Below are 11631 nucleotides of genomic sequence, written 5' to 3'. Positions count from 1 at the left end.
ATTTCTTTGGAGGGTGTGTGAGGACAGGGCCTGAAGCTGGCTATCCGTGCATGCTCTCCACTCCCTGCCACCCCCTAGTGAGCATAGGGGTGGACAGTGAGGATTAGAGCCCCTGGGAGCTCTCTGCTACATCCTGGAGTGGGGTGGAGTGGGGAGGGGCCACACATGTGATCAGAATGGGAGGCTTTTGAAAGTGCCCAGCTCTTGGAACTTCCAGAGAGTCTGGGTTCCTTTTTTTCTGTGACTCAGACAGAGCAGGCTCTCGAGTCAAGTTCCCTGAGACATCACGATTCAGCTAATTCTCGCCCCGGTCCCATTAATCTGAGCTGACTAAGCAGGAGCCACAGGCGGGGTAGAGACCCGCAGATGTCCATAATGACCAGTGGCAGTCATTCCTCAACAGCCGGGCAGGCTCCTGGTTTCACCCTCAGTCCATCTCCCAACCTTGGCCTCATCAATCAGTTTCGTCCCTCCCCACCCCAACCCCTTTTTGGAGCCCTCTGGGAAGATCTGTCTGTCCCGCCTTCCCCTATCATACACCTACTGGCTAGAGATTCCATTTGGACACCAGACCTCAGCTTGTCCTGGTGCCCTGCAACTCAGCATTGCTGTTTGGCCAAACGCAGCCCTTAAGGCTGGTGGGGGATGGGTGGGGATGGGGAGGCTGAGATAATCCTCTCCAGTCTACTGGCCACCCCCAGCTCAGCACTGGGTTCTGCCTCAACCCTCAGGAAAGATGCAGGACCTGGTGGGGGCGCTAGCAGGGGAAGCTTGGGAGATTGGGTAGGTGGGGATGATGTGCATGGAGAGATGAGGCTGGGAAGAGTGAGGGGTAGGGCTGAGCACTGAGGAAGGGAGTTACAAGGCATACGGGATGGAGGTGAGGAGTCCATTGGAAGAGCTAGGAATGTGTATGGGAATGGAGACAGGGTCAGGATGGGGGAAGAGATGGGGATGGGATGGAAGGCTGAGGGGTGAGGATGGAGATGGCTCACAGATGGAGGAAGGGAGGCAGTGGGAGTGGGGCAGGATGAGCTGGAGAGACCCAACTTCTTCAGGGGCCATGCAGTGGATGTCCCTGGGATCACTGCCTGGGTCATCCTGTCCAGCCCCAACTCCTGGGTATGTAGCTAGCCATCCCGCCCAGCCCAGATAAAAGGCTGCTTGAGAAACCACCTCCTGCGGTCACCAAGGCCAGGAAAATGCCATTTAATGGGTTGGTGAGCCTCTCTGGTCCTCTAGTTTGTCAGATGCCCCCTGCCGCTTCAGCTATGGAGCTGCTCCGTCCTCTCCCAGTTCAGGCTCCCAGGACAGTTCTGTGTGACTTAGGGACAGTCTCTGGCAGCCCAACTTCTGCTATTTCATGTAAACCAGGCTCAAACCACACTGAAAGGTGAATGGCTGGACAGCAGGAAGGACTTACAGGCTGGGCAGGATGGCGTGCCCTGGGGAGGGGGGAAGCAAGGCTATGCTGATTTATTGGGGGCAGAGGGCAGTAAGGTCTTTCTGTGGGGGGCTGCACAAAGCTTTCCCAGAGGCAAAGGTGGCCCAGGCTCCACTGAGGACTTCTCTTGCCTAACTTCCCCCAGTCTTCACCAAAGCTTTGCATTGGAGGCCCTGTGGATGGAGGAGATAAAGACGGGATCAGGGAAGCAACCCAAAGCCCCCTAGTCTTTCTTTCTCATTACTAAGACTCGTTGGTCCAGAGGATTGTGGGGTTCTCTGAGCCCCTGGGAAATAAAGTCCTCTGAGAACTCCCTGGCATTCCCGGGAGAACAGGTTCCTGGCTCTGGGAGGTGAATGAGGCGCCGGGCCTGAGGGGGCAGCATGCCTGGGCAGGCCCTAGAGCCCAGGCCGGGAGCTGAGCTCGCAGAGGCTGTACGGGTGGGGTGGGGTGGGGCGGGGCGGGGAGGACATGTGCCTTTCCCCGGTGGCACCTTCATCCCTGAGGATTCCCAACATGGGTCAGCCCCTGCCCCCACTCCAGGCCCACTCTGAACCCCTCATGGAGCCACATTGGAGGTGCTGCTTTCCCCTTCCATTCTGGGGGCCTGCAGCTGCTGGTTAGGAAGTGACCAGGATGGAGACGAGGTTCAGGCCAGAGAGGACAGGCCTGCAGCACAATGCCATCCAGGGCTCATCGGCAGGGGAAAGGGAGGGCTAGGAGGCACCCTGTGGCAGCAGACTTCAGAGTGACTCCAGGAAGGACTCAAGACTCTGAGAGAGCTGACCAAGCTTCCTCTTGCAGGGATTAGGAAAACAAGGACAGAGCAGTCCTGGCTGGGCTGGGGCTGACCAGCACAGAGCCAAGGAGGAGTCCCCCTCCAGTGGGTCCCTTCCCACTGCCTGCCCAGTTGCACTTTCTACCACCATATCCAGCCTCATGTCCCCATACTCATGAGTGCTGAGAACAGGTGAACACGCCCACTTGTTAGAGTCTGTTCTTAATCCTAGGTGCTTCTTTGGACCCTTGAGGAGGGCCGGGGGACTCCGTGGGGAATGCCAGAGCTTATCCACTCAATGAGAGCATGGGGAGCATCCCCGTAAGCAGGAGGGGGCTTCCTGCCACTAGGGTCACTTCCCTAACTGGCCTTCCTTTGCAAGCTCTGAGGGTCCCACACTCTCTGAGTGTTCCAGGTATGCACAACACAGTCCTTCTCCCCTCCAGGATTGAGAGGAGGGGGTGGAGAAAGAGAGAGAGAAAACTACCTGCTCCCCCTACCATTGCCTGGGGCAGACTCTGCCTCCAGCTTAACATCAGCTCCTGACCACAGCACCTGTTTGCCACCTGTCTGCTGCTCTGCCAGGTGCACCCTCTCCTGCCTGCAACCCTGGCCTCCCCGTAGGCCCCAGGCATCAAGACCCCCACCCAAGCTGCTCAGGGATGTTGACCATAATGTGTGCACAGCTGTGGTGCCATGAGGCTCCCAGAGCTGGCCTCACCCCTCTCCACCCAGACCACCTCCGCTAGGCTGGCATCTGTCTCCCTGCCTTGCAGCTCCAGTTGCCTGGTTTGAGCACTTTTGAATCCTCCTGCCTCCTCCTCCAGTATGGAGTGGGTAAGCACACCCCTCCTACAATCCATAGACACACACAACCCAAACCCAACAACACAACCAGAGAGGAGATCCATGCTACAACAAGAAGGATAGAAGTTGAACAGCTTGGGACAAGAACAAGAAGGAAGGCTGGAAGGAGCTGTCCCTGGGATCCCCAGGCACTCACCCTGATCCTGAATCATCCGTGAACTGCATGAAAAGCTGGGGCGCACTCAGGTGCTGTCTGTCACCCCTGAGGCTGTTAAAAAGGCAGCCCCCTTCCCAGGCCCTGGTCCAGCCCTGCTGGCCTCCACGGCTGACTTGGGCCGGGTCTCCTCTTACCTGCTCAGTGAAGCAGGTCGGCGTGGGGGCCAGGGCTGGGGGGCCAGGAGCTCCGTCTATCTGTCAGTCCGTCAGCTCGGCTACCCTGGGTCTGTGCTGACATCAGGTGAGGGGAGGCAGCTGCTGGGTGAGCCAATAATTATGATATCAGCTTCCCCTTGCCCTGAGGGGCTGCTGCCAAAAATGGGGAGAAGAGAAAGGTGACTAAGAAGCTCGTTTGCGCCCTGGCTCTTGTTTGACAGGTACCGGCTCCAGTGCCCGCCCCAGCCGCGCCCTGGTCCCCCAACCCCTCCCTCCTCTGGAGTGAGATCGGGTCCCCTGTCCCTGCCAGCGGGCATGGCCTGTGGCTTACGGAGGAGGGGATTGTCCTGTAGCTCCCCCGCCACAACTTGCACCCCAGAGCCGGGTTGCCAGCCCCCCCATGGGTGGGGCACAGGCCTGCCAAGGCACGCCACACGTGTGTCAAAAGAGCCTGGCTGCTACATATGTGTTCATGGAGCTGACAAGGAGGTTCCAGGGGTGGTGGCCCTGGGCTCTTGAGGCATGGCATAAGTCAGGAAGTGAAGAATCGGGCAGTAGCAGGGACTCGCTGGGAGCAGCCCACTAGGTCTGGCCATCCAGCTGTCTTTCCACAGTCCCCCAGACACCTCCAGTGTCCCCTTGTACGTGGCATGCATGTACCCACCAGGGTGTGTTCCTCTCTGTTCTGTGCATTTGTCTTCTGGGCTGGCATGCATCTGCATCTGTGACTGTGGAGGTCTCTGTCCCTGCACTCATGAATCTGTGTACATGTCTTCTCTGGATCAGCAGGTGGTTCTGGGTCATCAGTAGATGGGCTGGGGGCTTCTGGTTCCGTTCATTGTGTGAGTCTAGCTCTGGCTCTGGCCCTGCCCAGAGTTCACATAGAGAATGGGGATCCGGGAGAACCCTAAGGATTGGTGCCTGCGGGTTCTGCTTCTGCCTGGTGCCTATCCCTTGCTCTGCCAGCTCTCCTGCTGCAGCCGCAGGCCCTGGGTCTGTCTCTCCTGCTTCCTTTTTCATCTTCCTTGCCCCCACTCTGTCTTTTGGCTATTCTGTCTCCCCTCCTCTACCTCTGCATTGGTCTCTAAGTTCTTCCATGTCCCTGCCCCTTTTGGAGCTAAAGGTTGCAGAGAGATGGTGGTTACACTGCTGCCCAGCAAGTCCTGGGCTTTGGTCTCTGGCTTGAGCGCATGGACAGATGTGTCTCTGCATCTCCCCACATTTAGTCTCTCTCATTCCCAGAAGAGCCAGCGTCAGCCTTGGGGGTGGGGACGTCTCTTAGTGCCGATGTGGAATGGATCAAAGTATTAACAGACTTCTTGGTCTGGGCAGGGAATGCCAATGCTGTGGGGTAAATACTTCCAAAAAGAGGGTACTAAGTGCTTGGATTCTGATTCTGGCCTTGCTTGGGATTTCAGCTTCCTGCTAATGCACTCCCAGGGAGACAGCAGGCAGTTAGGTTTGTCACCCACGTGAGAGACTTGGATTGAGTTCCCAACTCCCAGCTTAGGCTGTGGCAGCCATTTGGGGAGAGAGACGGGGGATGGGAGCTCTCTACCTCTTTCTTTGTTTCTCAAGTAAAAAGGGAGGAGGAGAATAAGAAAGACAAAAGGGAAAGAGGGTGCTGGGAGGTGACAATGAGGCCCTTGAATGACGGTGATCTGTGAGCTTCCATTTTTACCACAATGAGTCTCAATTTCCTTGTCTGGGGCCCAATGCGATGGTTTAATGGCTAAATCCTCGCTTTGCAAGTACTGGATCCCATATGGGCACCAATACATGTCCTGACTGCTCCACTTCCCATCCAGCTCCCTGCTTGTGGCCTGGGAAAGCAGTTGAAGATGGCCCAAAGCCTTGGGACCCTGCCCCCGCATGGGAGATCCAGGAGACACTCTCTCTCTGTTTCTTCTTCTCTTGGTAAATCTGCCTTTCCAATAAAAATAAATAAATCTTAGCAAAAATTTCCTCAACTGTCAGCTAACACAGGCTTCATATTACTTTCTCAGGGTGTTGTAAGGATTAAATAAATGTGTGTATTTAAACCCTCCAGCACAGTAGGTGCTTGATCAGCTTGTGTCCCCTTTCTCTCCAGCAGGTGCAGTGTGCTGGATGGGAGACAAGGATATGCTGGTCCAGGGCTTATGTTCTGGGCTGGGGAGACTCATCTCCCTGGCAGCTCCCAAGAGCAAGCCAAAGCCCTGTTCCCTTACACCAGAAAGTCAGTGGCATCTCTGAGTGAAGCGGCAACTAACAGGCCCTCGCCCAGGGTTTGCACATTGCTCCTCTCTGGTCTCTACAGGGCCTGTTGTTTTTAGGCTCACTGATGTTTCTCTGTGGATGCACAAGAGAACAATGGCAGTTGCAACTTGAGGTTTAGCATCATTGCTAGCAATAAACATTGTTCTGAAAGTCCCAATCAGTTCAGGAAGATAAGAAAAAAAAAGAAAGAAGTGGTGTAAATATGAGAGTCTCTAAGAATTGCAAATTGTGGGTCTGACATGGTGGCCACTGAAGTCCTCTCCTTGAACACGCCAGGATCCCCTATGGGTGCCAGTTCTAATTCTGGCAGCTCCACTTCCCATCCACCTTCCTGCTTGTGGCCTGGGAGAGCAGTTGAGGATGGCCCAAAGCCTTGGGATCCTGTACCCGCGTGGGAGACCTGGAAGAAGTTCCTGGCTCCTGGCTTTGGATCAACAAAGCACCGGCTGTTGTGGTCACTGCGGGGAGTGAGTTATCGGACGGAAGATCTTCCTCTCTGTCTCTCCTCCTCTCTGTATATCTGACTTTGCAATAAAAATAAATCGAAAAAAAATTGCAAATTGTGAGGTTGGTGCCATGGGATAGCAGGCTAAGCTTATGCTTGTGACACTGGCATCTCATTGGGCACAAGTTTGTGTTCAGGCTGCTCCACTTCTGATTCAGGTCCCTGCTTATCACCTGGGAAAGTGGAAGAGAAAAGCTCAAGTACTCAAGACCCTGCACCCACATGCGAGACCCAGATGACACCTGGGTCCTGGCTTTGGACTAACTCAGTTCTAGCCATTTGATAAGTGAATCAATGGATGGAAGATCTCTCGGTCTCTCCTGTCTGTAACTCTGCCTTTCCAGTTAAAATAATCTTTAAATTTTGAAAAAAAATTTTATCGGAAAGGCAGGTATACAGAGAAAAGGAGAATCAGAGAGAAAGATCTTCTGTCTGCTGTTTCACTTCCCAAGTGGCTGCAATAGCTGAAGCTGAGTTGATTCAAAGCCAGGAGTAAGGAGCCAGGAGCCAGGAGCTTCTTCTGGGTTTCCCACATGGACACAGGGTTCCAAGGACTTGGTTGGCCTTTACTGCTTTCTCAGGTCACAAGCAGGGAGCTTGATGGCAAGTGGGGCAGCCAGGAGATGAACTGGCACCCGTATGGGATCCCGACAGATGCAAGGTGAGGTTTTAACCATTAAGCTATCGTGCTGAGCCTACAAATAAAATAATCTTTAAGAGAATTATGAATCGGGCCTGGCACAGTAGCCTAGTGGCTAAAGTACTTGTCTTATTTGCACCTGGATCCCATATGGGCATTAGTACATATCCCGGCTACTCCACTTCCCATCCAGCTCCCTGCTTGTGACCTGGGATGGCAGTTGAGGACGGCCCAAAGCCTTGGCACCCTGCACCCACGTGGGAGACCTGGAAGAGGATCCTGTCTGCCGGTTTTGGATTGGCTCAGCTTGGCCGTAGTGGCCACCTGGGGAGTGAACCAGCAAATGTAAGATCTTTCTCTCTATTTCTCCTCTCTCTGTAAATCTGACTTTCCAATAAAAATTTAAAAAATCTTAAAAAAAAAAAGAAAAAGAAAATTAAAAAAAATCACAAATCATGTGATTGTTTATTTAGGAAATCTAAGAGAAAGCAGAATGAAGAAGACATTCAAAATTTTATTCATTTATTTATTTGAAAGGCAGAGAGATCTCTCTCCCTCCCCCTACCAATACCTACAGGTTGAGCAGGAGAGAGATATCTCACATCAGCTGGTTCCCCCCAAGCACCACAATAGCCGGTTCTGGGCCAGGCTGAAGCCAAGAGCCAGGAACTCAGTGCAGATCTCACATGCGAGTGACACGGATTGAACTGCTCGAGCCATTACCTGCTGCTGCCCTGGGAGCACAGCAGCAGGAAGCTGGAACTGGGAGCAGAGCCAGGACCTGACCCAGGCACTCCAGTAGCAGGTGTGGTCCACTATGCTGCTATGGTGAATGCCCACTCTGGAGAAGGCATTTTTAGTTTTATTTTTGATGATGTTTACATAGTTGATTAGAGTGGGAAAGGTAAAGGACGAGGGGAAAGTGGGTGAAACTATTGTTTCCAGGCCTGGCACGATAGTGTAACGGTTAAGTCCTAGCCTTGAACGCATTGGGATTCCATATGGGCGTCAGTTCTAATCCCGGCTGCTCCACTTCCCATCCAGCTCTCTGCTTGTGGCCTGGGAAAGCAGTCGAGGACGGCCCAAAGCCTTGGGACCCTGCGCCCACATGGGAGACCAGGAATGAAGTTCCTGGCTCCTGGCTTCGGATCGGCGCAACACCGGCTGTTGCGGCCACTTGGACAGAAGATCTGCAGCCACTTGGATGGAAGATCTTCTTCTCTGTCTCTCCTCCTCTCTGTACATCTGCCTTTCCAATAAACAAATAAATAAATGCATCTTTAAAAAAAAAAGAAAAGAAACTACTGTTTCCACATTGTCTTCTCCTTCTTCCTGTATCTGAGGGGAAGCGGGGAGATAAGGGGGTGAAAGGCATTTTAAAGGATGACTTCCGATTTGAAAATCACCAAGGCCCATGTGGACAAAGCTGACTGAGCAAAAACTAGAAATTTCTTTACAGCAAAAAAAGGAACATGAGCAAAACAAACAACAAAATAAAATAAAATAACCCAAACCTGCATGGAAGAAAGGGTTATGACAGAATCCCAGACAGATGGTTTATATCCTTAATCTTTAAAGAGCTCCTCTGTTTATTTAAACAAAAAGATAATCTTTAGGAAATGGGCAAAAGATAAACAAAAAACAAATACATGAAAACACTTTCAACTCTCTTAGGAATCAGGGGAATGCAGATAATTTAGGTGCCAGGGTGGTCCTGAGGAGGTGCAGGGTTGCCAAGGTTGCCACCTTCCCCAGCGAGGCTCTGGTGCGGATGGGTGCAATGAACTTACCATTCCCCCAACACGGGCTCCACCTCTGCCCCAGGAGTGGGCGTGGGCCCCAGCTTCCGCTTTCCTCTGGGAAGCACGGCTTCCACATGGTACACGGTCTGGGAGTGGAAGTGGGAGCCTTGTGAAATCCTCGAGGTCTTTCTCTTCCTCCGAGCAGGACCTTGAACCCCTTTTGTCCCCTCACACCAGTCCCTCACAGTTCTCTCCTAGGCAAGGAAGTCTGTCTAACCTCGACTCCAGCTGCTTCAGTGCTGGTTCTGTTCCCTTGGAAAGGACTCCAGCCTGGCGGTTGGGTCGCACACTCTCCAATGCCTTCATTTCAAGCCCACAGAGGGAGCTGGGCTTGGCTCGAGCCTGGATGGGCTATAGCTGGGGGCTGGGCTGGGGCTGAGGCTGGGGAAAGGTCTGTACTTCTAAGGACTGGAGATCAGAACAACTCTGTCCAGGGCTGGCTTGAGGCCAGCCCAACTCAAGACTCTGGGGTCCCAGAGGAGAAGGGCTAGTATGTGCAGACCCTCAGAACCCCCAATGTGATGGAGGAGAGGGCGCCTCTTCCTCTGCACTCCCATCCACTACTTTTTATCTCCTGCTCACATAGGAGGTACCTGTCTTTCCAAAGTGAGTTCCCACATGGGTCCTGCAGCTTTCCCAACCCTGGACATGGGAAACCTTTAAGATTGCCTGCAGAGGAGGCAAGTGCCAACATAGCTTCCACAGGCTCCGAGGTCCAAGGCCCCCACGTTGAAGGAGGGTTGGAGAGCTCATCAGGGTGGGCTTCCTGGGGGAGGGCAGCAACTCCTTGGCTGTGGTTGACCGAGAAGCACCCCGGCCAGGGCTGCGGCAGGACAGCTGAGCCTGTTCTGGTTGGTTGACCTTCTGGGAAATCCAGGGAGTTTCCAAGCTGGGAGTTTGTGTGTGTGTGTGTGTGAGTGAGTGTGTAAGTGTGGTAGGGAGGAACAGAGTGAGAGCCCTGCAGGGGAGTGGGGAAGGGCTTCTTTCTCTCCTCTTCATGCCGGGGGCTGTGTGGGACTCGGGTGAGCCAGTGCTGGGGTGCCTGAGTGTGTGCACCCTGGTGTGAGCATATGAGTGCTTGCGCTGCTGCTCCTGTGGCCCCAGCCGCCATGGCTGTGCATGCAGCCGGTGGAGCTATGAATCGCGGCCGTGAGCATCCTCAATGGAGTCAGTGTCCGGGGAGGTATGAGCATCCTTACACATGCCTGTGAGAACGCTCAGGTCTGCATGACCGTGTGCATGCGCACATGTCAGCGACTGTGGTTGTCAGTGTGTGAGTGCGGAGGGCTGCGTGCACACAGGTGTTCATGTTGCTGGGTGTGTCTGTGATTTCTATGGCTCTGGGTACATACGGCCGTGCGTCTCTTTTTTCCCTTCTCCCTTCCCCCCACTTCCTTCCGCCCCAAGGTTAGGAGCTTGCCCTGTTGAGGGCCTCCTGTCTTCCTGGCCCTAGTAAAATCTCATAGCTCTGCCAACCAGGACTAATGGGGCCCAGATTGGGTTGAGGCTGCAGAAAGCACCCTTCCAGGCTGTCACCCCACCTGCCCCAACTTTACCTGTCACGTGTTACCCCACCTGGTTCTGCACCCCCTTCTCCCAGCTGCATTGCACCCCCTCCCCCAAGGACTCTCTCTCCCAGAGCTGCCCTGGCCTGTGGCTTGGGTCAAGATGAACCAGGGTGAGACTGACACTCCTGCTCCCACCTCCTCCGTCTCTCTAACAAGCCCCTGCTCCACTTTGCCGACTCGGACTTGAACGCTGTGCTGGGCATAGCTGCTTCCAGGGCTGCTGCCCGGGGCACAAGGAGGGACAGGAGTGGAGAAGCTGACTCAGAAACCTGGGCCTCTTTGCTCAGTGTGAGGTGACCTTGGCCCAGAGAGGCCCAGAAGCTGTCTGTCTCAAGGTTATGTAGCATTTCCCACACAGCAGCCTAGAGAGGGCAGGGAGGGCAGCGTGTCAGGCTTCCCTCTGGGAGCAGGAAGCTTCTGCAGTGTTCCTTCATCCACACGGGTAGGAACTGGGAGCTCAGCTCCATCCTGCAGGCTGTCCTCCAGCAGTGAGGGGAGCTCCCTGCTAAAAAGTTCCTGAGTCCCAGTTCAGTGCAAGTCTGGATGGCAGATGACACCCAGAGCTCCTGGCTGCCTTCATGAGGGCTTCGGTGACATGCAGCCAGGGATGACCTGTACCGCTGTCCCTGCAGGGTCCCGGCCACCTGCCACAGCCCAGAGCGTATGTACAGGAGTGGCTGAGCAGCCCAGCGGCCTGTGTAAGCCTGCCCCAGCTGATGGCCCTTCCTTCAAAGGCTGGCCCAGGCCGTGCTGCTTTATTGCCTAGCTAATGATGGTGATTAGGCCAGCAGGTGCCTGTCCACCCTCTGCTGCTGAGGATGGTGGCTTCTGGGCATCTGGGAGAGGTTTGTCCCCACTCCCCGTAGCTCTGTAGGAAAGTCCACCGCTGCCCAGAGGGCAGGGCCAACTCAGACCCCATCCCCTGGTACTGCTATGTGACATCAATTCACGCCTGGCCCAGAACAGCAGGGGAAAGTAGGACTGAGAGCAGCAGTGTGGAACGGGGTGCAGCCTGAGAAGCATACCCCACCTTTTCCCAAGCCTGCGTGGTCTGCAGGGACCCAAAGGGAATTGGAAAAAAGGAGCAGAGGGGCTCCCTTGCAGCGGGGGCTGGGGCTGCTCCTTAGCAGCCCTGTGCATTGTGGGAGCCCCTCAATCTAGAACCAGCCCACTCCCATTTGGGGTTGGAACTGTCGCCTGGGGTCCAAGTATGGGTTCAGGTAGGAGCTATGATTTATGACTGTGCATCACATGTGAGGAATGCCAGCCTGGGGGACCATGGGGGGGAATAGAGCCACTCACCCATCACCCTTCACTCCTGGCTGTCTGGCATGTCCCGTCAAGCTCTCCTGTCCCCTGGGAATAGCTAGGCTCTCCCCACTCCCACGCCAGAGCCCCCTTCCACCTGCGCTCCCCCGGAACCCTTAGCTCTGGGGAGCACTGAGTGGAAAGCCGT

This window comes from Ochotona princeps, chromosome 17 (genome assembly GCF_030435755.1).
Source record: "Ochotona princeps isolate mOchPri1 chromosome 17, mOchPri1.hap1, whole genome shotgun sequence".
Classification (NCBI taxonomy): Eukaryota; Metazoa; Chordata; class Mammalia; order Lagomorpha; family Ochotonidae; genus Ochotona; species Ochotona princeps.
The sequence above is the reverse complement of the archived record's forward strand: the minus strand, read 5'-3'. Positions refer to the sequence as shown.